Consider the following 26,651-nt stretch of genomic DNA (forward strand, 5'->3'; position numbering starts at 1 on the left):
TTTGAAAGGGTCTCGTGCTGCCTTTTGAAAGAGGACCTGCCTGTCAGTGGCTGGGGCTGTGTTCTGTGATCTGGGACACCCTTCCCCCCAGATGGAGGTCCCAGTTTTTCTAGCATTGTCACACGCTGGTGCTGCAGCACAACACAGTGCAGCCCAAAGGGACCGCCTTTCCAACTTCTCATTTTCTCTGTACCAATTTAGAAAAATAGTTGGGGTTGAAAAGGATATTAAAAGGGGTTCTCCTGAGATCCCCAAGGCAAGAATGGTTGTCTTTTGAGGAGGATGAACTCATCCTAACCGTGAACCTACGCCCTCGGCTCTCCTCCTAGCACGCACTCCCCCCCCCCCCGCCCCACCTCGTTCTCCTGTGTTTGTCCTCAGACAGTGGAGCAGACTGTTTCTAGCAACAGTTTCCCCACCTGGGGGCAGCAGGAGTTTAGGATGGAAACTGGCTCCACCCTTTAGGTTTCAATTTTAAATCTTTTTTTTTCCCCCCTAAGTCTAAATGTTTCCTCTCCCCCTGGGAGGGATGTTTTCTTGCCAAGAGCCTCCCAATTTGTGTCAAGTGCAATTTCTGATGAGATTGGTCAGCTGAAGGCTGGTTATTGATGGAGGGTGATAGTGATGTTAATAATAACAGTAATAAAAGTAATAGCTTGAGGCCTGCCCTCAGTGGAGACAGTGGTTGACCAGGCAGCCTGGCCTGGGTGGGAGGCGCCTACTTGCGGTGTGTGGGATCAGGAAGCTGGCTGGTGCAGACACCTGAGCCATGTTCTCCAAGAGGGATAAGGTAGACATTCCCCCCTCCTTACTCCTTTGACTCCAGATTACCTCAGGACTCCAGTAGGGCAAATGGGGGTTAGCCCCTCAACCCCTGAGTTGAGGAGCCTCTGGAGACAGTCTCTGCGTGTTCAGTTCAATAGAAGTCAGGGTCAGAGTTTCTATGAGGGAGGGAGGGAAGGAAAGGGAGGGGCCTGGCTGGTTGGTGGGGGTCCTACGGGCTTTGTTGGGGGAGTGGGATATGGATGGATCCTGCAGGACTGGTATGACCCACAGGTAGAGAGCATACCAGGTCAAGATGAACTTATCCACTCTTCAGCATGGGAGAAAAATCAAACTCTTGAGAGCTTGAAGCAGCAAAACTATAGATTTTTCATGAGATAATTGTAGCAAACGGTGCACATCTTTACACATGTTGCAAATTATAGCATCCCACGAATGGCAGATTTAAACTTTTTTCTCTAAATATGTATTACTTCAGAGAAAGCCAGACGCACTTTTCCCCTTGCTAGTGGGAGAAGAACGGAATTGTCTGGACTTTGTCTTTATTCATTTTCCAGACTGGATCGGTACCTCTCGGCTGGTCCTGCCTCCAGCACATGGGGCTGGCTGGGAAGGGGCTGTGTTGGTGGGTGCTTTGCTCTCACTAGCCACACAGCACTAAGATTCCTGGAGCTTTGGAAACTGGAATAAAGTCACATTTGGAGCATAGGGATCTGGTTCTGAAAGACTGGCCACCACTGTGTCCCCTGATAAGGGGGTGGGCAGCTTCAAGCCCTGGGGTCTTTAGCACATGCACTGTTCCAAGCACTAGAATTTGATGGGGGGCCTGAACCATGACCTTTGCTGGGAAGGTGGTGAGTCTCCCGACCACTCCCTGCATCCCAGCCCCCATGAGAAGTGAGTGCAAGCCAGCCAGCAACTTTAAAATAGCAATTTCCCAGGCCCTGTCTGCGGACAAGTGGCTGCAGGCCACCAGACCTCATGCCAGGTCCCGGACCTCAGCTCCTGACCGTAGTTCACATTTATGTGCATCATAAGCGCTCAGTGATGTTCGTTAAACAAATTAATGGCATATTTATATATCTATATTTTCACCAGATGGGTAAACAACTCCACAGCCATCAATTTAGGGTTATAGAGTGCACTTCCCTCCGTCTGATCATAGGCCCTGAGCGTCCTCCCCACAGACAGCCACAGCCCGGCTTCTGTGGGTACCACTGCAGATACGTGCCAGCATATAAACGCACATGCATGTACACGTGCACAGAGCTCACCGGAAATTGTTGCACATGAGCCCCTAGAGCTCCACCCCACCGATTAACAGGCTGCCTGGAATCGCAGTGAATGGAGGGCCCGTAATTTGTTTCATGAGTCTCTCGGGGGTGGTTTCCAGGTGTTTGCTGTCTCAAACCATCTCACAGTCAACACGATGGGACGCACACCATGGTGCCCGTATGCTAGTATTTCCGGGCCATTCAGTCCTAGAATTGAACTTGCGAGTCAAAGGGCAGATGCACTTAAAATATTGAAGGACGTTGGGGCACCTGCGTGGCTCGGTCGGCTAAGCGTCCGACTTCAGCTCAGGTCATGATCTCGAGGTTCGTGAGTTCGAGCCCTACATCTGGCTCTCTGCTGTCAGCGTGGCACCTGCTTCGGATCCTCTGTCTCCCTCTCTCTCTCTGCTCCCCCTCTTGTGCACATATTCTCTGTCCCCCTGTCTCTCAAAAATGAACGTTAAGGGGCGCCTGGGTGGCGCAGTCGGTTAAGCGTCCGACTTCAGCCAGGTCACGATCTCGCAGTCCATGAGTTCGAGCCCCGCGTCAGGCTCTGGGCTGATGGCTCAGAGCCTGGAGCCTGTTTCCGATTCTGTGTCTCCCTCTCTCTCTGCCCCTCCCCCGTTCATGCTCTGTCTCTCTCTGTCCCAAAAATAAATAATAAAAAAAAAAAAAATGAACGTTAAAAAAATTAAAAAAAATATATTGAATGGTGTTGCCAAAGTGCTCGGCACAGAGGACGCCCTGACGTGTAGGCACCAGCTTTCACTCATGCGTGTGCTCCAGTAAGGAGAGCAGAGCCCCCACTGGTACAGCCCCCTTCCTTCCCCAGGCCCGTTTCCCAGTTCTGGCCGTCACCGTAGCCTCATTGTAGGACTTCAGTAATTACTTGATGCTTTTCATGATGTTTTGAAAAGTGAGTTTCGAAAAAAAAAACCGAACAGTTTGTCTCTGGAAATTCAAATTACTTCCAACTACTGTTGTTTTGTGTGTGTTATGTGACATTTCAAATGAAGTAACAGGTAAATCCCACGGCTGCTGACTAGTACGTAATAAGTATTCAGTAAGTGTTACTCCTTGTTCCCTTGAAGGATAATTGTCTGTGGCTGTTTTCCAGAAAGAAGGAAAAATTTGGTTGAGGGTGTGTCAGGAAAAGGAGGTAGTCTAGCGCTAGCCGAGACCCTATGTGGTGGTGGCACCACGTCCCCGTCCAGGTGACTTGTCCAGCAGCCCTTGGAGGGGGGTGGTGTAACTTGTATTTACAGGTGAGCCGCGGGGGTCCAGAAGGGTCAGAGCGCTTTCTCAAGGTCACGCGGTCAGCGAGCAGCACAACCAGACCGGACCCCTACGCCTGGGGTTTCACCCTGTTCTGTCGACTGTGAAAACCAGCTCAGGAGGAGTGCACTTTTATTTGAGGCGAGGGTTGTGTAGCAAAACGCTTGGAAGCCTCTTCTCTGTCCCCGTGCGGGCATGTACGTGTGTGCGCGTGTATACATACGGTGCTTGCACGTGAACAGCCGCTGGGTTCTAAACCAGCCCTGTGGGAGCGATGCAAGATGTGCGTGTGGATTGCCTTTAAGCCTCTGCTTACGCGTCACTTTTGGACTGGCCAGCCAAAAGGCCTACCTGTTATTTCCAGATTATTCAAGTTAGGAAATAAAACTGGAAGGGAGGTCGTGGACTCGCCTGATGCATTATTAATAAAGCGGAGGAAAGCCGAAAACGCAGTAGGATCTTGGGAAAAGTAATTTTAACTTTGATGTGGCCACATAGATTTGAGAGGGGAAGTAGGGTCATTTTGTACCAAGTTCCCTGAGCCTTCAAATGAGGCAGAGGCATTTATAATGAAGCCCAAAGGAAATAATTTTGACAGGCGCAAACCTGTAGCTTCCCATTATCAAGTGGACGTCTTCCCGAAGAATAGAATATTTGGTAAAATGTTTTTCTTGTAAGTGTTCTCAGCAGCGTGGGGAATACTTGAATGACAGCTTCGGTCGTGCCCTTCTGCCGTGCAGGACGGACGGGGGGGCCAGTGTCGGCCGGCCGGCCGGTTTCCATCCTCTGGAGGACGAAGGCCACTCAGGCTCGCCTTCACGCCCGAGCTGTCCCAGGCGCACTTGAGGGATGTGCGGGCCGTCTGTTCCTAAGGAAGATTGGCTTTTGAGGCGTCTGCTTTTGGAAAGCGGTCAGTGGTTTGCTTGCTTAATGTAGATCATGTGGCAAGTTGACGGCAGGCTGGTTCTTCCCTCTTACGTGTACATGAAGTCTGTGTACGTCTCTCCTCCCCGGGGCTGCTGCAAGCCAGCACCACACACGGGGGGCTCAAAACACCCGGTTCATCCTCTCACGTTCTGGAGCCCAGAAATCCAAGGTCAAGGTATCAGCAGGGCTGAACTCCCTCCAGAAGCTCCAGGGGAGGATCCTTCCCGACTCTCCCAGCTTCTGGTGGCTCCTGATGATTCTTGACTTGTGGCCACATCACCACTTCCCTGCCTCTGTTGTCATGTGGCCATCTTCCATGTGTGTGTGTGTGTGTGTGTGTGTGTGTGTGTGTGTGTCCCCTTGTAATCCAGTACGAACTTACCTTAACTAACTACATCTGCAAAGACCTTGTTTCCAGATACTGTCATAATCTGTCGTTCTGGGTGGACATCAACTTTGGGGGGGACAGTTTTCAATCCGCTACACTCCATAAATAAAATATTTAGCTTCAAGGTAGGTTAACTAGGAAAAATATATGCAAAATTCCTTGAAATAAGGAATTTTTATCTTCTTTTTTTAATGTTTATTTATTTTTGAGAGGCAGAGAGCATGAGCAGGGGAGAGGCAGAGAGAGAGGGACAGAGGACCCGAAGCAGGCTCCATGCTGACAGCAGAGAGCCTGATGCAGGGGGTCAAACTCAGGAACTGACCTGAACTGAAGTTGGATGCTCAACTGACTGAGTCACCATGTGCCCGTTAAAGTAAGGAATTTTAATGCCTTGAACTGGGATCTCTAGCCTCACTGTGGTTTTGCAACCCGGCTCCAGCTGACATTGCAAATACATGCAAATGAGGAATTAGACCAGTTTTGGTTTCGGGGTGGTAAGTCACATATTCCCAATTTCTCAGGTCCTCAGAGGCTGCCAGGACTTTATGCCAACGGACGTAATATTAGAGCCACGGACATTGGCCCTGCATTGACTTTTTCCTCACCTTATGTTTTTGATTGCTTTTAATGTGCTTCAAGTGTAACCCGTTTGAGTCCATTTTGAGTGTTGAGTCCCTAACAGAGAACAGGCTTTCTGACGGGGCGTGGCCTGGTGGGCAGCATCAGTCCCCTGCTGACCTTCGGCATCTGGGCGTGACTCCAGCAGAGCTCCCAGCCCTGTGTCCGTGGCAGGGGGGAGGGGGTTGCTCTCTTAGTACAGCCCCTGGATGAGGGCCCCCTGTGCTTTGGGGATGTGTGCGTGGATGTGTGTCTTAGTAATAGACTCTCAGTATTTAATCCTCAAGATCCTGAGTCAAGGATTCTCTTTGCTGTTTCCCTTCTGTAGTGTCTTCTCAATATTATTTTATTTGTTTGTCTTTATAACCAACTGGGCTGTTCTTCAAACAAACAGAATAATATGAAATGCCATATGCCCCAAAGACTATAAAAATAAAAGCTACATTTATGAAGACAGGTGGGCAGGGAGCTGGCTCCGGTGGAAAGCTTTGTTGTCAGAGCAGGGAGCACACGGAAGAAATGGATTCGGTCAGTGTGGACTTGGGTTTCTCCAGCTCTGAAAGCCATGCCTGGCAGGAGCTCTCGAAGCTCTTCCTCTGCACACACTCTCTTCCCTCCCAGAGGCAGGGTGGTGTGGGTTAGTACCCCCCTGCCTCCTCCCCCCCTCTCCCCACCCCGGGCATCAGTGGGCTGGGCGGCTCTAATTTCCCATGTCACATGAAGCCCCTGAAGAACCCAAGAGTCTGGGGAGGCTTTGCCTCTGGGGCCCATGAGCGAGAAGGTTCCAGGATAGTGTAGCTCCATTGGAAATTAAAAAAAAATGATACATCCAGGGCGCCTGGGTGGCTCAGTCGGTTAAGAGTCCCACTTCAGCTCAGGTCGTGATCTCACTGCTTGTGAGTTTGAGCCCCGCGTCAGGCTCTGTGCTGAGGGCTCGGAGCCTGGAGTCTGCTTCGGATTCTGTGTCTCCCTCTTTCTCTCTGCTTGTCCCCTGCTTATGTGCATGTGCGTGCTCTCTCTCCCTCTCAAAAATAAATTAATAAAAAAACTAAAACATGATACACCAATTGTGTACAAGTTAAATAAAAATAATATGTTCTTTCTGTTGGTTCTCATATATATGCACAAAACCAAAGAAAAAAGACTTTTCTTAGGAAAAGGGAACTTTAGATTTATCTAGAATGTTTCATTTTTTCAATTATTTTTGATATTTTAGCTAAAGTAGTAAATGTGTGCAGTGTGACAGTCAACAGCACTACCCCATCTCTCTTTCAGTTCTTGTCCCTAGAGAAAGCTGCTGTCTCCTGTTAGCTGTTTCTTCTGAAATTTAAGCCTGTGTAGCTAAAGAGTGGCATATATTGCTACTTTTGATTCTTCCATTTTGGGTCATTTAAAAAAAATTTTTTTTTTTAGCATTCATTTTTGAAAGGCAGAGAGAGACAGAGCATGAAAGGGGGAGGGGCAGAGAGAGAGGGAGACACAGAATCCGAAGCAGGTTCCAGGCTCTGAGCCGTCAGCACAGAGCCTGACGAACTGTGAGATCATGACCTGAGCCAAAGTCAGACGCTCAACCGGCTGAGCCACCCAGGCACCCCAATTTTGGGTCATTTTTGACTCTTCATTGACTTGTACGATTTGATAATTTCTTCTTTGTTTTTTTTTCTGTTCTCTCTTTCTTTAACTTCTGTTGTTCAGATGTTGGGGCTCCTCGATGAATCACTTAGTTTCTTGTTTTTTATTTCCTGTTTTTAATCTCTCTCTCTCTCTCTCTCTCTCTCTCTCTCTCTCTCATGTTCACCTTTTGGGAATGTGTCCTTAATTTTGTCTTTCAAAACTTTGGGGATTTTCCCTTAATTCTGCTCTTATGCTTATAATTTCTAAGAGCGCTCTCCTGTTATCCAAGTGTTCTTGTTTTATATATGCCTGCTCTTGTTTTGTGGATGAACCATCTCCTTCTCCTTCTGAGTGTAGTGATTGTAGGTTCCCCCACAGTATGTCTGTTTGGATCCCTGCATTGTGCCTGTTGCCTCTGAGTTAACTTTTCCTTTGTTGGGCTGGCTTCGTGCCCAGAACCTTTCCTCACTGGCCTGGTGGTTCACGACTGCCCACTGGCATTGTGAGAGAGGCCCCAAGAAGCCAGCTGAAGCTTGGGTGGTTCCGTGCGGATGAAAGCTGGGACTCACTCGTTCTGTTGCGAATCAGCAGTTGCCAGAGTCTGTAGGTCTTCCTCCTGAGCAGGTGGTTTCCTGGAGAGGAACCCTCGACCTCCTGCTTGCAGGGTGTGCGTGTGCTGGAGCTGCCGTAACAGAGCATCACAGGGGGGTGGCTAACGGCAGACCTTTACTTCCTTGCAGTCCTAGAGACTGCAGGTCAAGGTGTCAGGTTGGTTTCTCCCAGGGCCTCTCTCCTCAGCTTGTAGACAGCCACCTTCTCGCTGTGTCCTCACGTGGCCTTTTCTCGGTGTGCCCACATTCCTGGTGTCTCTTCCTCCTCTCACCGGGACACGAGTTCTGTAATATCAGAGCCCCAGTCTCATGAGCTCACTTAACCAGAATTACCTCTTTAAAGGCTCTGTCTCCACAGACAGTCCCATTGAAGATCGGGGCTTGAGCATATGAATTTTGGTGGGACACAGTTCAGTCCGTAACATGGGGTATAAGCTGACTATACGTGTTCTGTGGGCCCAGAGTGGGGATGCTGGCAGCCTCGTGCTGAACGTTAACTTTTCCTTAGTGCCCTTCTTTTCTGTGCCTTATTTCACCCCCATTTTCAGCTGGGCTACAAATCCTGCCGCCCAAACCCTGGGTGGTTCTTCCTCCCCAAAAGGCGTCTCTTGTTCTCTCCTGGGGTGGGGGTGGAGCATTGTTTGAATCCTGAGCTGCCCATCAGGACACCTTTCAGGACGCCTCCCTCAGCTCCCCAACTTCAGCTTCCTCCAGTCTGCACAGTCGGTTGTCTCTTGCCAACCTGCCTTCCAGCCCCTCAGTGCTGCTGGCCTCACTGGTCTGCAGTGGTTTCTGCCTCGTCTTTGTCCTTGCGAGGCTATTCCTTTTTATTCCTTTACTTTTATTTTTTTAAGTTTATTTATTTACTTAGAGAGAAAGAGAGAGTGGGAGAGGGGCAGAGAGAGGAGACAGAATCCCAAGCAGGCTCTTCACCATCAGCATGGAACTCGGGGCATAAACTCGCAAACTGAGATCGTGACCTGAGCTGAGATCTAGAGTCAGATGCTTAACCGACCGAGTCCCCCAGGTGCCCCGATCTTTTCCTGTAATTTTCATGGGCTTGGGGCAGGAACAGAAGAAAACAGCAAGTGTTTGATCTGCTGTGTCTAAGCAGAAGCCCTGTGTCCCTGAGAAGTGACTCCTTTGTGCAGCACGAGACGAGCTCACTGAAGGACAGTCCCTTGGGCTCGGTTCGTGGCACCATTTTAATCCCCCCGAGCAAAGAACGTAGCATGACATTAGTGCGACTTTGTCCGTAAGAGTTCAGGGACTGAAACCGTGTACGCCTCCTTTCTTCAGGGAACCTTGAACGTTTGGTTCTCGGGATAAGAGCTGATGCTCCAGCTTCCAAGGGCTGATTAGATCGGAGCCCAGGGAAGACTTAGTGGGACGCAGGGGGCCCTTGGGCAGCATCCGCCTTATTTCCGAGTGAGTGCGGCCTGGAGAGATCAATCAGATTTTGCGTCTCTATCTGCTATCGTTTCGAGTCTCCAGTCACAATATTTGCCCCTCTTCAAGTGTGTTTCCAAGTGTGTGTCGTTATCTGATAGGAAACTCATCATTGCTTCAAGTCGATATCGTCTTCTGCCTACAGTTCACCAACACCCCTCCTCTTCCTGTTCCTTTCTGTTGTTTAAACTCCTGTTTTGACCTTAATGCCTTAGCTTATCAATTTTTAAATAATAAAGCAACCCACGTGGGACTCTTCCTAATTACTTCCTTAAACTTTTATGGGTAATGTGCATGAATTTAGCCAGGCCCCGTGGGTGAATAACCTTTGTGGTTTCGGTGTGCTCTGTCCTGTGATGAGTATAATTAATGCCAGAGTCCATAAAAGAGCCATGCTGTGTGCCTCATAAAACTTGGAGAAGGCACAAAATCCCTCTCGTGCTGTTGGTTGTCATGGTTACTGTTTGGGGAACGCTTTATTATCCATTCCTCACCCCTTCCTTTTCTTACCAGGATAATAATCCACAGATTTGTGGCTCTCCATTTGCCCCTGGTGTGCGTGTGTCACTGTCATCCTCTTAAACGCCCGGCCCTCGCCTGGAAGCCGGACACAGGGATGCCGGGACGGTGGCAGCTACCTTTGTGGCCATGGGGACACCGGGCGATCAGGCTCGACTAAGGTGAATGACAGTACGGGGGGGGAACCAGTATTGGGTCAGAGGTTAGGGGTGACTCGGAACTGACCAAAGAGGGAAAGGAGGACTGTGCAGAGTTCGAGGAATGGGTGGTGGACGGCGGCTGGGGGAGGGCGAAGACATGTGCTCTGTGCTGACACCTGCAGTGCCCGCCCTCAGAGACTGAGGGTCCTGGTGGACCCCCAGGCGGGGTGTGGGGAGACTGATGCCATCCTGCCCCAGGAGACCGTTTCTAGCTGTCTGGGCTTCCCTGTGAGGGGAGGGGGCAGCTCCAAGTGTGCAGGGAACGGGCCAGGTGGGGCTGCATGACCATCTGGGGATGACAGGCATCCTTGGGGAGATCCCGACCCTCTTACTCTCTCCCAGGGCCCCACGAGTGCCTCCTAGCCTGTGCGCGCCTCCTCTGTACCTTTAACCACTTTGTCCTCTTCTCTGTGGGCTGTGCTTTGTCCCCAGTGCTCCTCTGGGGCCTCTGCCCACCCTGGGCTCCGGGGCAGAACTCCGCTTCATGACCAGCCCCCCAATTTTGATGTCCCCCTGGTCCCCAAACTCAGAGTGAACGCAGGGCTGCTGTCATCTGGGGATCTCCCTTCTCTCTGGCCCCCAAGACCACTTTGCCTTGGGCTTCTCCCCTCGGGTGGCCGGACCGGCTAGCTTTGGTCCCTCAGCCAGAACCTCCCAGCACCTGGTTCCCCCCACCATTGCCCACCCACCCCCTCTAACCTGGCTGCCACTTGGCCCAGGGGCTTAGATTTCTTACCTTGTTTGTCATCTGCACTGTGCTGGTCACATTGAAGTTTTGTGCACGCGATCCATAAGCAAAAACACTGGAAATCTTTTAAAAAGCCAGGGAAATTTGTTACTGAAGACAGAGTTTGAGGATGGAATCCAATTAGGGTCAAACCTCGGGACAGCGCCCAACGTCCCCGTGCTGTGGACTTGGTCCCCGCACAGCTGTATTCCCACTGCCACCAGCTTCCGGGTTGCCATACTCACCTAGGGCAGTGGCCTTCTGCCTGAAGGCAGGCACAGGCTGGAGGGGTTCAGGGTTCGGGGTTTGGATCCCGGCTCCAGCCCTCAGCAACCCCGAGGCCTCGGGCCGATCTTACTGCCTCTCTGAGCCTCAGTCCACCCGTCAGATGGAGGTCACGGTGCTATTTGCCCCCCGCGCTGCTGTCAGAGGTAAACCGGGTGCCGTGTGGCACCGGGCCTGGCACATGGCCAACCCCCAGGCGTTATTTGCTACCATTGTCATCCTTGGTTTTAAATTGGGATTGCACCATTAACAGAGAACTTGACTTCGCTCTGCAAGCTTGGGCAACCTCAGCACGGACGCGTCTCTGGTTTTCCAGAGCAGGAGAGGAGACTAAGGATGCATCATCGCCGTCTTCCTCCCACGTGCTGGGGAAGGTTAAAGGGAAGTGGTTTGGAAAGAGCTTCGCGGCCTCTGACATAGAACGTCCACGTGGAGGCAAATGCTCGTAGTTACAGGTCCTGTGGGGGCGGGGCAGCCCGGGGTCATCTCGCCTCGCTGCCCACACGTCCCTGTAGGAGCCGCCGGGACTGAGCAGACCCTCAAGTCCAGCTCAGGGAGGTTTGGCAGGGAGGGGCCACGGGCCGCCTCCAGGGCAGAGACCTGGGGAGACTGTGTCAAGATGACCTCTCAGCCACAGGCTTTGGGGGGAGGGAAGAGGTGGGGGGCCCCAGGCAGGCCCTGGCCGGGGGGGGGCTCCAGCGGGGACTCCAGAGGCAGCTCAGCGCCACCCGGAGCCCCCGGTTGGTGCCAGACACGCGCCAGGCCTGTGCCCCAGGAACGCCTGAGTGCTGTCGCTTTGTCCTGAGCAGTGGGGTCCCCATGACCCGTCTGCTGTGTGACCGTTCTGTTCCCTCCCAGCACAGAGGAGGGAGTCAGGGCAGAGGCGATGCACAGCACGGCTGGCTGGCCCAGTTCTCCGGAGAGGTTTCCAAGCGTCCGGCCCGTTGCAGCCCGGTGCGGTGCTGACGGACGCGGGCTGTGTCACGGGGGCTCTGCGAGTCTGGTGGCGCTGTGGACTGTTGGTGTCCCCTGCGGTCCCGTGTGCAGATCCCAACCCCCAAGGCAGTGCTGTTGGGTGGTTAGGTCGTGAGGGTGGAGCCCCCGGGGGCGGCAGGGGGAGGTTAGTGCCCTAGTGACAGGGAGCCCCCTCTGCTTCTCTCTGCCGGGAGACAGAGGGACGTCCGGCAAGGAGACGGTCATGGGCAACCCGGAAGCAGCTCCTCAGAGCCCGACCGCGCTGGCCCCCGAATCCGGGACTCCAGCCTCCAGCAGTGTGAGGGATAGATGTCCGTCGTGTCCGAGCCCCCCGGTTGGGGGTAATCTGTCGTTGTTGCCGAGGCTGAGTCAGTCGGTGATTTTTCAGTCCTGGGAGGAGTTGGCCACACCATGGTAATGTCCGTGTTTTGTCGTCTTTGCTTTTGGAGGGCTGTGCTTGGAATTTTATGCCGACTACCTGCCGTCGTCACAATGATCTGGCAGTAGGTGGATAGGGAAACCGAGGCCCCGAAAGGTGGCCGCACACGCAGGAAGGGGCATGACGAGTAAGCTGCTCGTCAGCCCGACCTCGGCGGCTCCCAGGGACCGCGCCAGACAGAAGCCCCCGGTTCTGGGAGCCGCGCTCCTCCTGGGTGACCCGCCCTGGTGGTGGCTGTGAGGCCGGGGCCGCTTACATCGTGAGGGTTCCCCAGGGACACAGAACCAGAAGGACATACGTACCTCTGTATCTCTGTGGGGACAGAAACAAAGAAGAGGCTTCCAATGGGAACCGGCTCGCACGGTTACGGGGGCTGAGAAGTCTCAGGGCCTGCCGTCCGCAGGGTGGAGACCGGGGAAAGGTGGGGGTGGGGTTCCGTCTGAGTCGGAAGGCCTGAGAACCGAGAGCTCCCACATCTGAGGGCAGGCGGGGGTGGACGTCTGGCTCAAGCAGAGACCGCAGTTCATTTTTCCTCTGCTTTTCTGTTCCATTGGGTCCCTCACCAGATTGCAAGATGCAGCCCACACCGATGAGGGCGGGGTACTGACCCAAATGCTGATCTCATCTAGAAACACCCTCAGAGACACAGCCAGCAATCTGGGCTTCCCTGAGCCCGGTCAGGTGGACACATGAAACTAACCATCACACCATCCAAACTTAAATTAATAAAATTGAATAAAATATAAAAATCCAGCTCCTCAGTCACACTAGCCACCTGTCATGCGATTAAAAGCCACATTTTGGGGCGCCTGGGTGGCTCAGTGGGTTAGGTGTCCGAGTTCAGCTCAAGTCATGATCTCACGGTTCATGGGTTCGAGCCCCACGTGGGGCTCTGTGCTGACAGCTCGGAGCCTGGAGCCTGCTTCGGATTCTGTCTCCCTCTCTCTCTGCCCCTCCTCTGCTCACACTCTGTCTCTCTCCAGTCTCAAAAATAAATAAACATTAACAAAATTGAAAAACAAAGCCACATGTGTGAGCAGCTGCTCTTTTGGATGGTAGAGAGTTAGAACATTTCCACTGTTGCAGAAAGCTCTAGCAGGCAGCACCAGACTAACTTATGTCATTATCTTACAAGAGTCTGTGAGTTTTTAAAGATCCCACCATTCTTAGAGATGGCAGTTTTTTAAATGAATTGGTCAAGGATGTCTGAGTGCCACGGACTGGGCCAACTTTTGATGCCCGAATCATCCCAAGGCCTCTGCCCTGGACCGGCTGTGTCTGTCACTCCAGTGTCCTTCCCATGGGTCCACGGGCACCAGCTGCACATGGGCTGTTCACCCCCTGTGCTCATCTTGACATCCAGGCCTAGGGGTCAGTCCCTTGCAGACTGGAGAGTGATGTAAACTTCTGTTTTAGTGTTTTATTTTATTTTATTTTATTTTATTTTATTTTATTTTATTATTTCTTTTGAGAGAGAGAACAAGCTGGGAGGGGCAGAGAGAAAGAGAGAGAGAGAGTAGAGAGAGAGAATCCCATGCAGGCTCTGCACCCAGTGTAGAGCCCAATGTGGGGCTCGATCCCATGACCCTGGAATCATGACCCGAGTTGAAATCAAGATACAGAACCCCAACTGACTAAGCCACCCAGGTGCCTGTAAGCTTCTGTTTTAAATTTGGTTTTATGAAATGCAGTCCAACAGCAATAAAAGCAGAGTTAATATTTCCGTTTTCCTAAAATTGGTGTATGTGTGAGTTTCCTACGGCCGCTATAACAAATTATTGTAGCCTCAGTGCCTCAAAGAGACACATGTTTATTGTCTTGTAGCCCTGGAGTTCAGAAGTGTGGAATCAGCTTTCGTGGACTGAAACAAGGTGCTGGCTGGGCCTCACTCTCCCCAGATACTCTAGGGGACAGTCCGCGTTCCGGCTTCTAGAACTATGCCCTGCGGGCCTTGGCTCTTGTCCCTTCCTTACGCTTCAAAGCCCACAGCATAGCATCTTGCTTCATGTGACATGTGCCATCTTCTGTGTCAAATGTCCTTAGCCTCCTGCTTATAAGGACCCTTGTGATTGTATTCACGGCCACCTGGATGATCTGGAGTGATCACTGCATCTCAAGGTGTTTCACTAAATCATGCCTGCAAAGTCTCTTTTGCCGTATGAAGAAACATCCACAGGTTCCGGGGAATAGGACTGGGACGTTTTGGGGGCCGGAGTGCCCTGGTGGGCAGTTTGGTGGTGGGTCGGAGCTCTACTGCTGTCTAACAAACCACCCCAAACGTGGCAGCTGAAGAAAACCATTTTTTGTTTCTCCTGGGTCTGCTGGTCAACTGGGTGGGTTTGCTTGCTCTGGGCCAGCTTTGGCTGGTCTGGGTTGGGTTTACTCACATATCTGTGACCAGCTGGTGGTTGGATTGACTAGAATGGCCTTGGCTGGGACAGCCCACCCCCCTCTGATTGTAGCTCGCGGCCCTCCAGGTTGCTAGCCCGCACACCCCCAGGCCGATGTGGACTTGAGTCTCGTGGTGACTGTAGGGAAGTGAGAGACGAGAGACGGAGCAGAGGCACATAAGCCCTTGGTGACCTTCTTCCTGATGTCAAGTTTGTTGCCATCGTAGTGGTCAAAGCAAGTCACGTGGCCCAGAGTCTGAGTAGAGGAGGCTACAAAGTTAGAGGGTAAAGGCCAGGATACAGGAGACCCTTGATTAGAGCCATTAATCCAATCAACATGCCACTTTGGACATTGGAGTTAGGGGGCTTGGCTTTGATTTACTTGCTGTGTGACTGTGGACAAGTTACCTATCCTCTCTGACTCTCCATTTCTTCATTTGTTAAACAGGGTACTAAATGTGTACAACAGAGGTATTGGGAGGATTACGTGAAATCACGTAGTCAATGCTCAGCCAGATTCTGGGAACATGGGCAAGTAAATATTAACTACTGTTATCTCCCTGGGTAATAGTTGTGATGTGTTTAGCAATTACTATTTTATTCGTGGTCACCATGGGGGCTGTTTTGTGTCACATGTCCCAGCTCTCTGTCCTGTCTCCTTGTGATGGGAGAGGGCACGTCAGACGCTCAACTCAGGAAGCCTTCGACCTGAAATTTTCATGCAATCCAGCCTCAAGCAGACGTGAAGGAAGATTCGTGCACAGGGTGGTTTAAATGTGTTTGGGCAGCTCTAAGAAGGTGTGAGTGCACTTTGTAACATGAAATCTAATTTTGTTCTTCCTGCTTCAAAGTGGAATTAGTGGATTTGAATAGCAAATGTGTAATTGGCTTTAACTATTACTTATTCAAGTGATCACTTTCCGTGTTGACATGTAAGATGGAAATGCATAGAAGTCAGGCTTAAAGAGTTGGAGGACTTCACCCTTATTCTTAGGCAAGCAGCTGTCAGTAAAAGACAAAACGGGAGGTGTTACTAAGTTGGAAGCTGCCCAAACTTTAAACGCACGCAACAAGAAGCTTGTGAATAGTGAAGGGTTTTGAACTTTAATTTAGTGTTAGATTGCTAAGATGAAATATACAAAACAAAGAGGCTTTTGGGGGGGGTGGGGATTCTCTTGTCTGTAAACTCAGAGAAAAGTAGAACGAATATGCATGAACCTGGTAAGTGAGAGCCCCAATAAGGATTTAAAGTTCCGAGCCACTGAGCGTTTCCAAAATAGTGTTTCTGAAAGCCGATTGTAGTTTAATGGTATTGTCGCGGGTGAGGCTGGTATTGCAGAAGCACCCCACGCTTTGGAGTTGCCCGTGGCTTCAGTTTGCTCCGGCCCCTGATGTACTGCTGAGCAGAAACGTCTCCCTTCTCTTGGCGTCTCTCCCCTGACCCTCGAGGGCTTCCGAGAGAAAGCCCGAAAGTACTTCTTGACAGCCTTAAATCACTTTTATTTCTGTGACATACGGGCTCGATGGTTTCCAAGAGAAATACTTGGAAACACAGATGCTTTCCCCAAATCCCCCAAATCCGTGGTTTTGCTATGTCTTCACAACAAGTGACGCACTTGTGCTTATGGGCTCAGACATCGGGGTGCTTGACTCTTGGGGTCATCCCTGGAAAAGGAGGAATCCTAATGTCAAGGTGGTTCATCTTTTAAAACAACAAATGTTGGCTGTTTTTAACGCAGTTATTTCTGACTGCTTTGGTCTGGAAGGCAGAGCATCTGCTGCTTGACATTGAACACAGACACCTGTTCACGTCCCAGCTTTATTTTTTAAATTTTCTTTTTTCTAACGTTTACTTATTTTTGAGACAGAGCATGAATGGGGGAGGGTCAGAGAGAGGGAGACACAGAATCCGAAACAGGCTCCAGGCTCTGAGCTGTCAGCACAGAGCCCGACGCGGGGCTCAAACTCATGGACCGTGAGATCGTGACCTGAGCCGAAGTCAGCCGCCCAACCGACTGAGCCACCCAGGCGCCCCACGTCCCAGTTTTATTGAGACATAATTGACATATAAAACCGTGTGACTTTAATGTGTGCAGCGTATCGATAGACACATATATTGCAAAAACGATGGCCATCTTAGTTTTAGCTAACATCCGCGTCACATCACATAATTACCGTTTTCTTTCTTTGTGACAAGATGTACTCTCTTGGCCATTTCCAAGTATAGAATACAGTATGTTTTTTAACTGTAATCACCATGCTGTACATTAGGTCCCCAGCGTTTATTCATCTTAGAGCTGGAAGTGTGTACCCTCTGACCAGCAACTTCCATTCCCCACCCAGCCCCCGCCAGCCCCTGATAAAAACCATTCTGCTCCCTGTTTCTATGACTTCCAGCTTTTCAAGATTCTGTATATAAGTGACATCATACAGTGTTTGTCTCCGTCTGGGGCCATGTCCTTCCTAGGAGGGCCGGGTTCCTTACCCTTGGCTGTGAGGTGGGGAGAATGGTATCAGCTCCACAGGTGTGTCAGGGGGACTGTGAGAGGCCAGTCCCAGAGAGCGCCCTGATGGCCTCACACTGACCAAGGCGCAGGGCTGTTCCTGCCGTATGACTCTTGCATAGTCCTGGTTGGTGCCTCCTCCCGTCGCTCCTGACCACGTGAGCATTTAGGAAATGCTGAAACACACTCTATTTCTAGGAGTGTTTTTTTTTTTTTTTAAGTTGAGTATTTTGAGAGAGAGAGCGAGCGAGCAAGCAGGGGAGGGGCAGAGAAAGAGAGAGGGGGAGAGAGAGGATCCCAAGCAGACTCCATGCTGTCAGCACAGAGCCGGATGTGGGGCCTGATCGCCCATCGTGAGATCATGACCTGGCCGAAATCAAGAGTCAGACGCTTAACCACCGGAGCCACCCAGGTGCCCGGAAACATGTTCTATTTCTAGAGTCAGTTGCTTGATATTCTGTTTCTGTTAACAAATACGCAAATTCTGATTTTCATGTAACCTCAACTCCACTTTCAGTGAAAGCAGAGTGTATCCATGTTTCTGATGTGAATACATTAAATCTCATTTCCTCATAGATTTAATGTTTTGAACATATTTTATGCTGTTACGTATTTTATACTTTTATATAATTTAACCGGGTGATTGCTATTAATTTAAAGAAACTTTAACAGGAGCCAACTGCACGGTTTGGTGCAGCACCCTGCCCCCCTGGGTCCCTAAGGCTGCCTGTTCCTGTTTGCATGTGGGCGGGACCGGCCTGGTATGCACAGTGTCTGTCACGTAGAAATTGCTTAATAAGCATTTGATAATTGGCTGAAAAGAAGCTGCGACTCGAGCCTTAGACGATGAGAATGAACCCTCTGGACCCAGTCAGTCAGGACGTACACTTTGAGTATGGTGCACGTTCCGCGAGGAAGCTTGTCGGAGGTTGTGTGCTCCTGACAGAGGTGCTAAGACGGTTTAAGGTGCAGGAAGGGGAAGCAGGTCTGGGCAGAAGGGAGAAGTGGGACCGCTCCCGAGTCCTCCTGGCAGGGAGGTCGACGCAGCATCACACATTGCAGGTGCCCTGTATCCGGCCGACATGGCCCAGCCACCCCTGCTTCTGTAGGAAGGGTGGGCTGGTAAGCGTTTAACAGTTGACTCTTTGGGTAAAAAGCCATCATCTGTAGCATTTGCCAATTTCCAGGGTGTAAATACTTCCAGGGCTAATTTCTAGCTACCAGTGCGCCTGTCGCTGAATGCAGGTTTGGGGGGGGAGGGATGTTACAGCTGGCTGTCGGGAGTCGGGATGAGCTTGCTCTGGCGTGCGGCTGGCAGGGCCTCGGGCAGGTGGCCGTCTGCAGTGGGAGTGGCCTGTCACCGCCATCTCCACAGCCGGGCATGTCCTTCCTAGGAGGGCAGCGGTTGCCGCCACGATCGCTCGGCTTACCCCTCACATGTGAGACACGCACTTCCTCATCTGTCTTGGGGGAACAGCTACTTCCCCATTCCAGGGGCCTGTTTTCTTGAGAGGAGACTTGGAAGAGGGAGGTGGGGGGGATAAACCAGTGTCCAGCATTGCACTCGGTCTCAGGGTCGTGACACGTTCATTATCTCTCTTGTTCAGTGCCCATTCTAGAATGTTCTGGCCCTCAGATGGCTTCTATGCTTGCTTCCGGGCTTACGTGGTGCACAGCCAGACCTCAGTCCCGAGGGGCCTGTGCCCTGGTCACCACATCCCTCTCAGGACAAGGGAGCCCTGGTCACCACGCCCCTCAGGACATGGGAGCTGCATTTGTCCACTTACTGTGACAGTCCTTCTCCATCGTGCTGGAGATGGCAAGTGCTGAGTGCGCTCCCAGGGGACACATGCTGCCCTCCTTATCAGTGAGGGGATTCAGTGTTAATGACAAAGCTGTGACACACGGCTCTTTGGCTGACACCTGCCAGATGCAAACCAGGTTTGCCTTTGGCAACAACACAGGTCTTTCAGTTCAGGCTCCTGGCTCATCACCCCCTCCCCCTACGAATGATGATGACTCTTCCCCAATTTCCAATTCCTCCCCAGGTTGGAAGGGTTTTCTACCACTATAGAATAATTCCTTACACCATCTTGAAAGCAGCTGGCGAAGAGGTTTTTCCAATAATGGAATAAAAACAGGCTCCTTTTTGGATGTGTAACTTTGACCCATTTGGTGAAATACCAGTCACGTGGTCTGGGATCATACCTCATACGGGACCTTTTGCTTCCAAAGGAGGCTCTTGGGAACCACATTGAATTTTCATAGGAAATACGATTTTTCTCCATAAGAGCTTGTCTTCTGCATTTGACAAAACAAGTCCTCCCATCCTGCAGAGGAAGGTAAAAAAGCCTCTGGAGAAGGCGTTGAACTCAGAATTCTAGGGAGAAGATTCTCCACACACAGACCTGCGAGAGTGTGTTGAACTTTTAAATGCAGATGGAGTGGAATGAATCGTTTTTTTGAAAATGGATAACATGGTGAGTGAGTGCTGTTAGTGCAACACAATTACCCGAGTCCCGTGGGAGCAGGAGTCCTTTTGATGAGAACTGACTTGGGCCGCATGAAAAGGAGCCTGCCTGGGAACAAGCCGGGAGGAACACTAGAACATTCCTGCCTGGGTTTTGGTGATGTCAGCGGTGTTTTAACCAGAAGTCCCATTATTCTCCCTACCAGCCACAGAAATATTCTCCCTACCAACCACAGGAAGTGTGACCGTGTACCAACCCTCAGGAATCCTGTCAAGTTTAATTATTTTGACTCTGGATTCTTAGTTGGAAACCAAGCTTACGAGTGGTTTGGGCTCAAGTATATTTCTTTGCGATTACTTCATTTAATGGATAATTTGGACTATCGTTTGAAAGATGCACGTTTTCATGGGGGAAATGGTGTTATTTTTAGATCACTCAGAACTTGAATTTTATCAAGGTCAACAAAACTTGGATTTTGTCAGGAGATGTTGGTGAGCTTCAGCCTTTGGGAGCTGATGTTCAAACTGCTTCGCGTGGCGTTTCCCATTCCCTTGAAGCATTCAGGGAAATCCTTGGTCTTTGTAAATGCGCTGGCCAGCTGAGATGAAAGTTTGGACTCCCAGGAATGGTTTTCCCAATGTGGGGCCTGGTGCCCCTAGGAGCTCCTGCACCCAGGTGGACCACGCTGCCCCTGGCTTCATGATCATGGGACCATGTTGCTGGGTGTCCACCATCTTTACTCGACAAGCCTATTGGTGCACTCGTGGGTTCCACGTGCCATTATCATTTCCTCTTTTCCTGAAACAAATATATATCCCCCTGCACAGAGGAATAATTCCCCATGCCTTTTCAGATGATCTCCACACTAGGAGTTGGGGTCGAAGCATCTCAAAGACAAACTCCCCCTGCCATAGGATCCCTGGGTCCCACTGTTTTCCCAAATCAAAACTCTGCCCTTTGAGCCTTCAAGGTTTTCAGCTGATACGAAAAGGATTTTGCCAAACATGCCTTTTTTCTTTAAATCCTGGGACTTTCAATTTAATGGCTCCTTGTTTGTAACTCTGTCAGCTCCCGAAGAAAGAGGTCAATCACGGAGTCACACAACTCCATCTTTTAGTCTATAACAAAAGCCATATATATCGGGTTTTCCAGAGTCCCAAAGGGAATCGTTATTGGAATAATCATTTAAAGGCATTTCTTTGCAGCATTTTCCCAGAAATTGAATGTCAGAGCTACACCTCCGGTATTTGTTTCCTAGGGCTGCTTTAACAAATGGCTGTAGACTGGGAAGCTTGGGCAATGGAAATGTATTCTCTTAGAATTCTGGAGGCCAGGAGTCCAAAATCAAGGTGTCAGCACAGCTGTGCTCGCTCCAGAGGCTCTGGTGGAGAATCCTTCCTCGCCTCTTCTGCCGGTTCCAGGTGATTCTCAGCATTTCATGGTTTGTGGACATATCACTCCAGCGTCTGCCTCTGTCTTCACATGGCATTCCTCCCTCCGTGTCTGTGTCTTCTCCTTTTCTGTCTCTTACAAGAACACTTGTCGTTGCATGTAGGGCCCACCTTAAATCCAAGACGATCTCATCTTGAGATCTTTAATCATTTCTATTTGTGAAGATCCTTTGTCTGAATAAGGTCACATTCACAGGTTCCTGGTGTTAGGACATGGGCACTTCTTCTTGGGGCCACCATTCAACCTTCTAACCCTCCTTTGTGTTTTATGATCAGAACATACCCAGCAAACTCAACCTTTGGATGGAACACGCTACCCTGGAGCTTCCTTCATCCGCAAAGGCTCTTAGGGCTTTTCCAGGGACCGATCCTAATCTGGGTTTCTGGTGCAACTGCTACGTATGCCCTTTGCTCACGCTCTCGCTTCCATTTCATGAAGAGACTTTCCATCTTCTGTCCTCCTTCAGTGGGCCTATTTCCCTTCTAAAGTAGACCTTCTCCAGACTTGAAAGTAACAACCATGTGAGCACACTGGGCTCTCCCAGCTGCCCTTGTGAATATTGGGACAGAGCAACCAAAACATCTCGAAAGTGTCTAGATTAGAACTGGAACTGTGGGTTTGGATATTGAGCTAAAGCTTTTTTCACAGACATTAGACTAATATTTACCTTAAATTCTAAGGCTGGAGTAACCACGTAATGTTTGCTCATGCTTGAAGAGGGGTTGGGGGTCAGCCTTCTCCTTTTGGGGCGTGTTGGTTCACTGGCACTAATTTCGTGATCCAGATGGAGACGGCTTTCTTCCACGGTAACTCACTGCTGGTTCCAAGGCAAACCCCTGGTCCAGTCGGGCCAGTCCTTGCCGGTGCCAGAGAGTTGGGACGCACTCTACTGCCAGTCACCGTGCCCTACGCCTTCCAGTGAGAGGCGTCCTCCGAGGTGGAGAGCTCTGGACAGAGATGTCCCTTACAAGGCTGGGTCTGCGCTCCCGGGTCTTGCCAGACCGCTAGATGGGCGCGTGGCACGTGGCGTGGTCAGCTCTACCTCCCTGAATCGGGCTGGGGCAGAGACTGTCTGCCCACGGGCCTCCTGGTACAAAAGCCTACACGTAGCTCTGGGAAGCTCTCATTTTTCATTTTTAAGGCAATCTTTCAGGGGGATTTTCAAGGCGATTATTCCGCTTCTAGGAATTTATCCTAAGGAATATTCATATTTAGAAAATGCATATAGACACACGCACAGCGTTACTCTTTTGCAGTAATATGGATGTCCCTCCGCAGGAGAGTGGCTCTGTAAAGTAGTGCACGCACAAAGGAGCACAGGCCCACAGCCCTTCGGAGAGTGGAGCTGGATGTCAGAGGACCCTCTCCCCGAGCGGCAGGCGAGGGCCGTGGCGAAGGGTTCGGCTGTGGGGCCAGAGCACCTGCTCTCACACCTGAGTCACTCAGGTGATTCGGGTGAATTAGCACTAGGTCTGGGCTCCACTTCCTCCAATGTGAAGTGGGAGGATTACTCAGCCTGCCGGGTGGGGGTGTGTGCAGGTTAAGCGAGTTCTTGACTGCAGAGGGCTGGGAACAGGGAGGGCTGGGGCAGGGAGGGTTATAGCATCACCGGGGACATGCCCGTTTTACATGAGTAAAACCTGGCATGGAACCGCGTGCGGAGGAGGCTGCTGTGTTTGTTCTACACAAGCCGCGTGTTCGTGCCAGCGCGTGAACACGTTTGTTGGAAGGGCCTGGGATTTCAGGTGATTTTAGGAAATAATTTGTTCAATCAGGGGCGTGATTTTGCTCTTGCACGTCGAATGCTTTCACTCATTCACTGATTGAACAAATATCTGCTGGGTGTGCCATGGCCATGGAGAACAAGACTGTCAGCAAAGCCACAGACACGGTGCCTCCTGGAAGGGGGAGCCAGGATTCCACAGGCGCATAATTAATCACTTAATCACGAGTGCCTGAGAGCCAGAGTGGGGTGGGGGGGGCTGCCTTCTTTCTGGAAGCCGGCCTGCTGGGGCTGATCTCTGACAGATCAGCAGGGATTCCCAGAGGAAAGGGGGGGGGTATTCTTGCAAAGGGGGCAGCAGGTAGGAAGGCCCGGGATCTGGGAGGGGAGCAGGTGGCAGGGCAAGTCCTTTAAGGAAGCAAAGAGCCAAGTAGAAAACAGCTAGCCAGAAAAGGGCTTGGCAGGGCAGGGCGGGCGGAAATGTGATAAAATGTAGGGTTTAAAAATATTTCCCGCCCCCCACCCCCTGCCCAATGGAGGGCGGGCTCCAGGCCACAGAGACACCTGGGGAGAGGTGAAGGTGGCTAGGATGGGGGGCTGTGGATAGGGGGATGAACTGATTGCCTTAAAAGACAACCTAATTTAAATTCAGAGAATCTCACTGTTTAACCTCATTAAAAAGGAATGCGGCTTAACACAGGAGGGCTGGGTAAATTAACACCTGAATTGCTGGGAACACAAGCAGCCTGGATTAAAACCTCTTTAAAGCAAATAAATATCCAAGTGGACCCTCAGGCTGGCTCCACCAGCTGCTCCTGGGGGTGGGGGGTGGGGGGTGGGGGACAGGGCCAGGAAAAGGCCACGGGGTGCGTGCCCTAGCCGGGCCATGCACCCCCTCTGCTCTGCTCCCCAGGACACCTGGGTGGGCTCAGAGGCCGCGGTCTGAGACAAAGGCTGGCCGCCTTCCCAATCTGTCCCCAAATTTCCTGAGGCGCTGCCAGCGGGGAGGGCTGGCTGGATTTAAAGGGAATGAAAAACAGAGAGATCTTGGCAGGCTCTTCTGAAGGCCGGGCCTCCAAGGCCAGTGCTCCGCCAGAGGCCTGGGGCCGCCTGCCTGACAGCAGCTCTCACTGTGATAGCGACAGGCCAAGGCCACTGGCCACCCCACCATCTGCCAGTGGGAGATGGACAGCTGCCTGAAGCAAGGGCTCTGGCAGGGCCACTTACCCAGGACATCCCCTCAGTGACCAGTGATTAGCGACGGGAAGGAGGAGCAGAGAGATCGCGTCCTCCGGCCCCGCAGCTTGCCTCTGAGGTGAGCCCCGGGCACTTCAGCGAGCTTCCCGAGTGGCCGTGTCCCCGTGGGGCTTTTCCGGTGCTCGAAGGAAATGTTTTGCTGTCCTGTGCACGGCATCCCGGCTTTCAGCCTGGTAGGTCTGCAGCACGGGGAGGCTTCCAGGCACCCGGTCAGGTGCCCTGGTTTTCTCGGCGGAGGACAGGCCGAGGCTCTGTGCTCGGCAGCTCTGGGGCAGAGCCTGGTGGCTCCTGGATGCCTGGCCCGAGCCATGGGAGCAGAACAGGAAGCCCAGCCTCCACAGGACGCAGGGAGGGCGGGCTCTGGGCTTCTGATAGCGCGGGCTCAGGTGTCAGGACATCAGGAGGCTCTCGCCCCCCCCCCCCCCCCCGCCCCGAGCTGTCCCTACAACCCCCCGCCCCCCCCCCCCCCCCCCCCGACTGAGGCAGAAGCGGGCCCTTTCTCAGTTACCTCGGTGAAAACAGGGTGCGACCTCGACTGATTCTGGAACCTGGGAAGATGGCGCATTCACGGGTTGAGCATCCCTGAGGGGGTCGGGGTGGGTAACCCGGGGCCCGGAGATGTTGGAAACTCACCTTTGGGTTTGGACCTGGAATTTCCTCTCCAGAGCAGAGGAGTGTGGGAGCTCAGAATCGAGTTGGGGGGTCACTGCCTGGCGGCGGGTGGGCTCGTCGACGTCAGTTTGGACATGGTCTGTTCCAGGTGGCAGGTGGCCCAGCCAGCCCCGGCAGTGAAAGGACGCGTGGGCCGGTGAGCCCAGACAGTCCTGGGCGCCGGGCTGCTGGGAGGCCCCGGGATCAGCGTTCTGGCTCCCGCTCTCAGCACTGCCCCTGGCGCGGCCTCCTTCCTCAGGGCAGAAAGGGGCACATAGCTCTGGCTCTCATTTCCCTGGAGAGACCGAGGCATTGGGTCTCTTTGGCCACCATCGTCCCGTCCCGTGACCTGGGCCGGCTGACCCCTAAACCGACCACGGAGACCGGAGGAGCGGCTCCGCTGACAGCTGCAGCCCTGGAAGCCGGTGTCCATGGCAGTGTGTGGGGTGGGGATCGGGGAGCATCAGTCTGCTCACGGGCCACCATGTCCACTGCATTTGGGGGTTCTCTTAAATCCATCCATCCATCTTTCTTTCTTTTTTACTTGTTAAGTATTTATTATGGGGCAAGCACTGATTTAAGCACTTTGCAAGTAGTGACTCAATTAATCCTATGAAGTACCATTAGTTTCATATTACAGTTGAATAAACTGAAGTCAAGAGGGGTTGGATAACTTTCCCCAATCAACCAGAATTTGAACATGGGTAATGTAGCTCTACGGCCCACATTCTTTTTTTTTTTGGTGGAGTTTTTTATTTTATTTTATTTTATTTTATTTTATTTTATTTTATTTTATTTATTTCATTGATTTTGGGGATGATTTTGCCCGTTATAGTTTTATTTTATTTTTTTAATATGAAATTTATCGTCAAATTGGTTTCTACACAACACCCAGTGCTCATCTCAACAGGTGCCCTCCTCAATGCCCATCACCCACTTTCCCCTCCCTCCCACCACCTAAATCCATCTTTCTAGGTACTTTTTCTTTTTTCTAAAGTCAGTACATTTTCATTGTTGAATTTCTGAATATTGTCATTTACAGTATAGTGGCTTAAAGTTGTAATTGCCAAAACAGCCCTGGGCAGAAAAGGGGGTTTGTTGGCTTGTGTAAATGGACACGTAGAATGAGATGTTGTTTTCCTGTCAATGATGCTGTCCTGCTGTATGATGATGTATGATGCATGATGGTGCATGATGTATGATGGTTATGATGATGTATGATGTGTGATGTATGATGTATAATGTATGATGTATGATGCATGACGGCGTATGATGATATATGATGTGTAATGTATGATGACATATTATGGTGTATAATGTATGATGGTTATGATGTATGATGTGTGATGTATGATAATGTATGATGTATGATGATGTATGATGGTGTAGGATGTCTGATGGTGCATGATTTATGATGGTTATGATGTGTGATGTGTGATGATGTATGATGGGTGCATGATGACATATGTGTGATGTATGATGCATGATGCTGTGTAATGCATGATGGTGTGTGATAATGTATGATGATGTGTGACGTATGGTGATGTATGATGATGTCAATGATGAATGTGGTGCTGTCCTGCTGTAGGGACAAGTGGCCCTGTGGCTGCAGTTTTGGGTATAGAAGACTCTTCTGTCCGCGTGGTCCTCAGAGCTGTGCCTACGTGGCCCTTTTCCTCCCCAGATGTCCCACTTGGAGGTCCCTGGGACAGGGGCCAGTAGAAGGGCTCCCTGGGCCTTGGAGAGGACCCTCCTCCATAGGGGAGGGGTCAGAGGTGTGTCCCACTGTTGGGAGCGTTCAAAAGTGGGCCACACACGTGGCTGTGGCAAACAGAGACAGCCCCATTTCTCAGCGATTCTGTGCAGAGCGCCTTGTCTTGTTATTGCCATTAAAGGTGTAGAGTGGCAGCATCTCATTGGTGGTGTTTTTGTGGCATCAGTTTCTTCTGAAGTAGACAATAGTGCCAGCAAATTAGTGCAGTTTCTGGACCTACTGTTTAGTTCTAGTGGCCGTCCTTCCATTGAGTGAGTCCAGCACCTGACGTGAACGTATCATGCCGTGAGGGAGGGCCAAGGGCTTTCTTTTCGTACGAATATCCAGTTGTTCCAACACAATTTG

At 51.2% G+C, this 26,651-nt stretch overlaps 1 protein-coding gene across 3 annotated transcripts in view; it reads left to right on the top strand.

Annotated features, from left to right (window-relative positions):
* Positions 1-26,651, top strand: part of LOC109492789 — a 408,688-nt gene that overhangs the window by 55,621 nt on the left and 326,416 nt on the right. Inside the window, exon 1 of one of the 3 annotated variants that reach the window (XR_006587430.1) lies at positions 23,042-23,939. The exons of 1 other annotated variant lie outside the window; for it this stretch is intronic. The gene's annotated coding sequence lies outside the window, so the exon portion shown is untranslated. Of the gene's footprint in view, positions 1-23,041; positions 24,055-26,651 lie in introns of those variants that run through there. One more of the 3 variants, XR_006587428.1, reaches the window with a different exon arrangement.

This window comes from Felis catus, chromosome D2, assembly GCF_018350175.1.
Source record: "Felis catus isolate Fca126 chromosome D2, F.catus_Fca126_mat1.0, whole genome shotgun sequence".
Lineage (NCBI taxonomy): Eukaryota > Metazoa > Chordata > Mammalia > Carnivora > Felidae > Felis > Felis catus.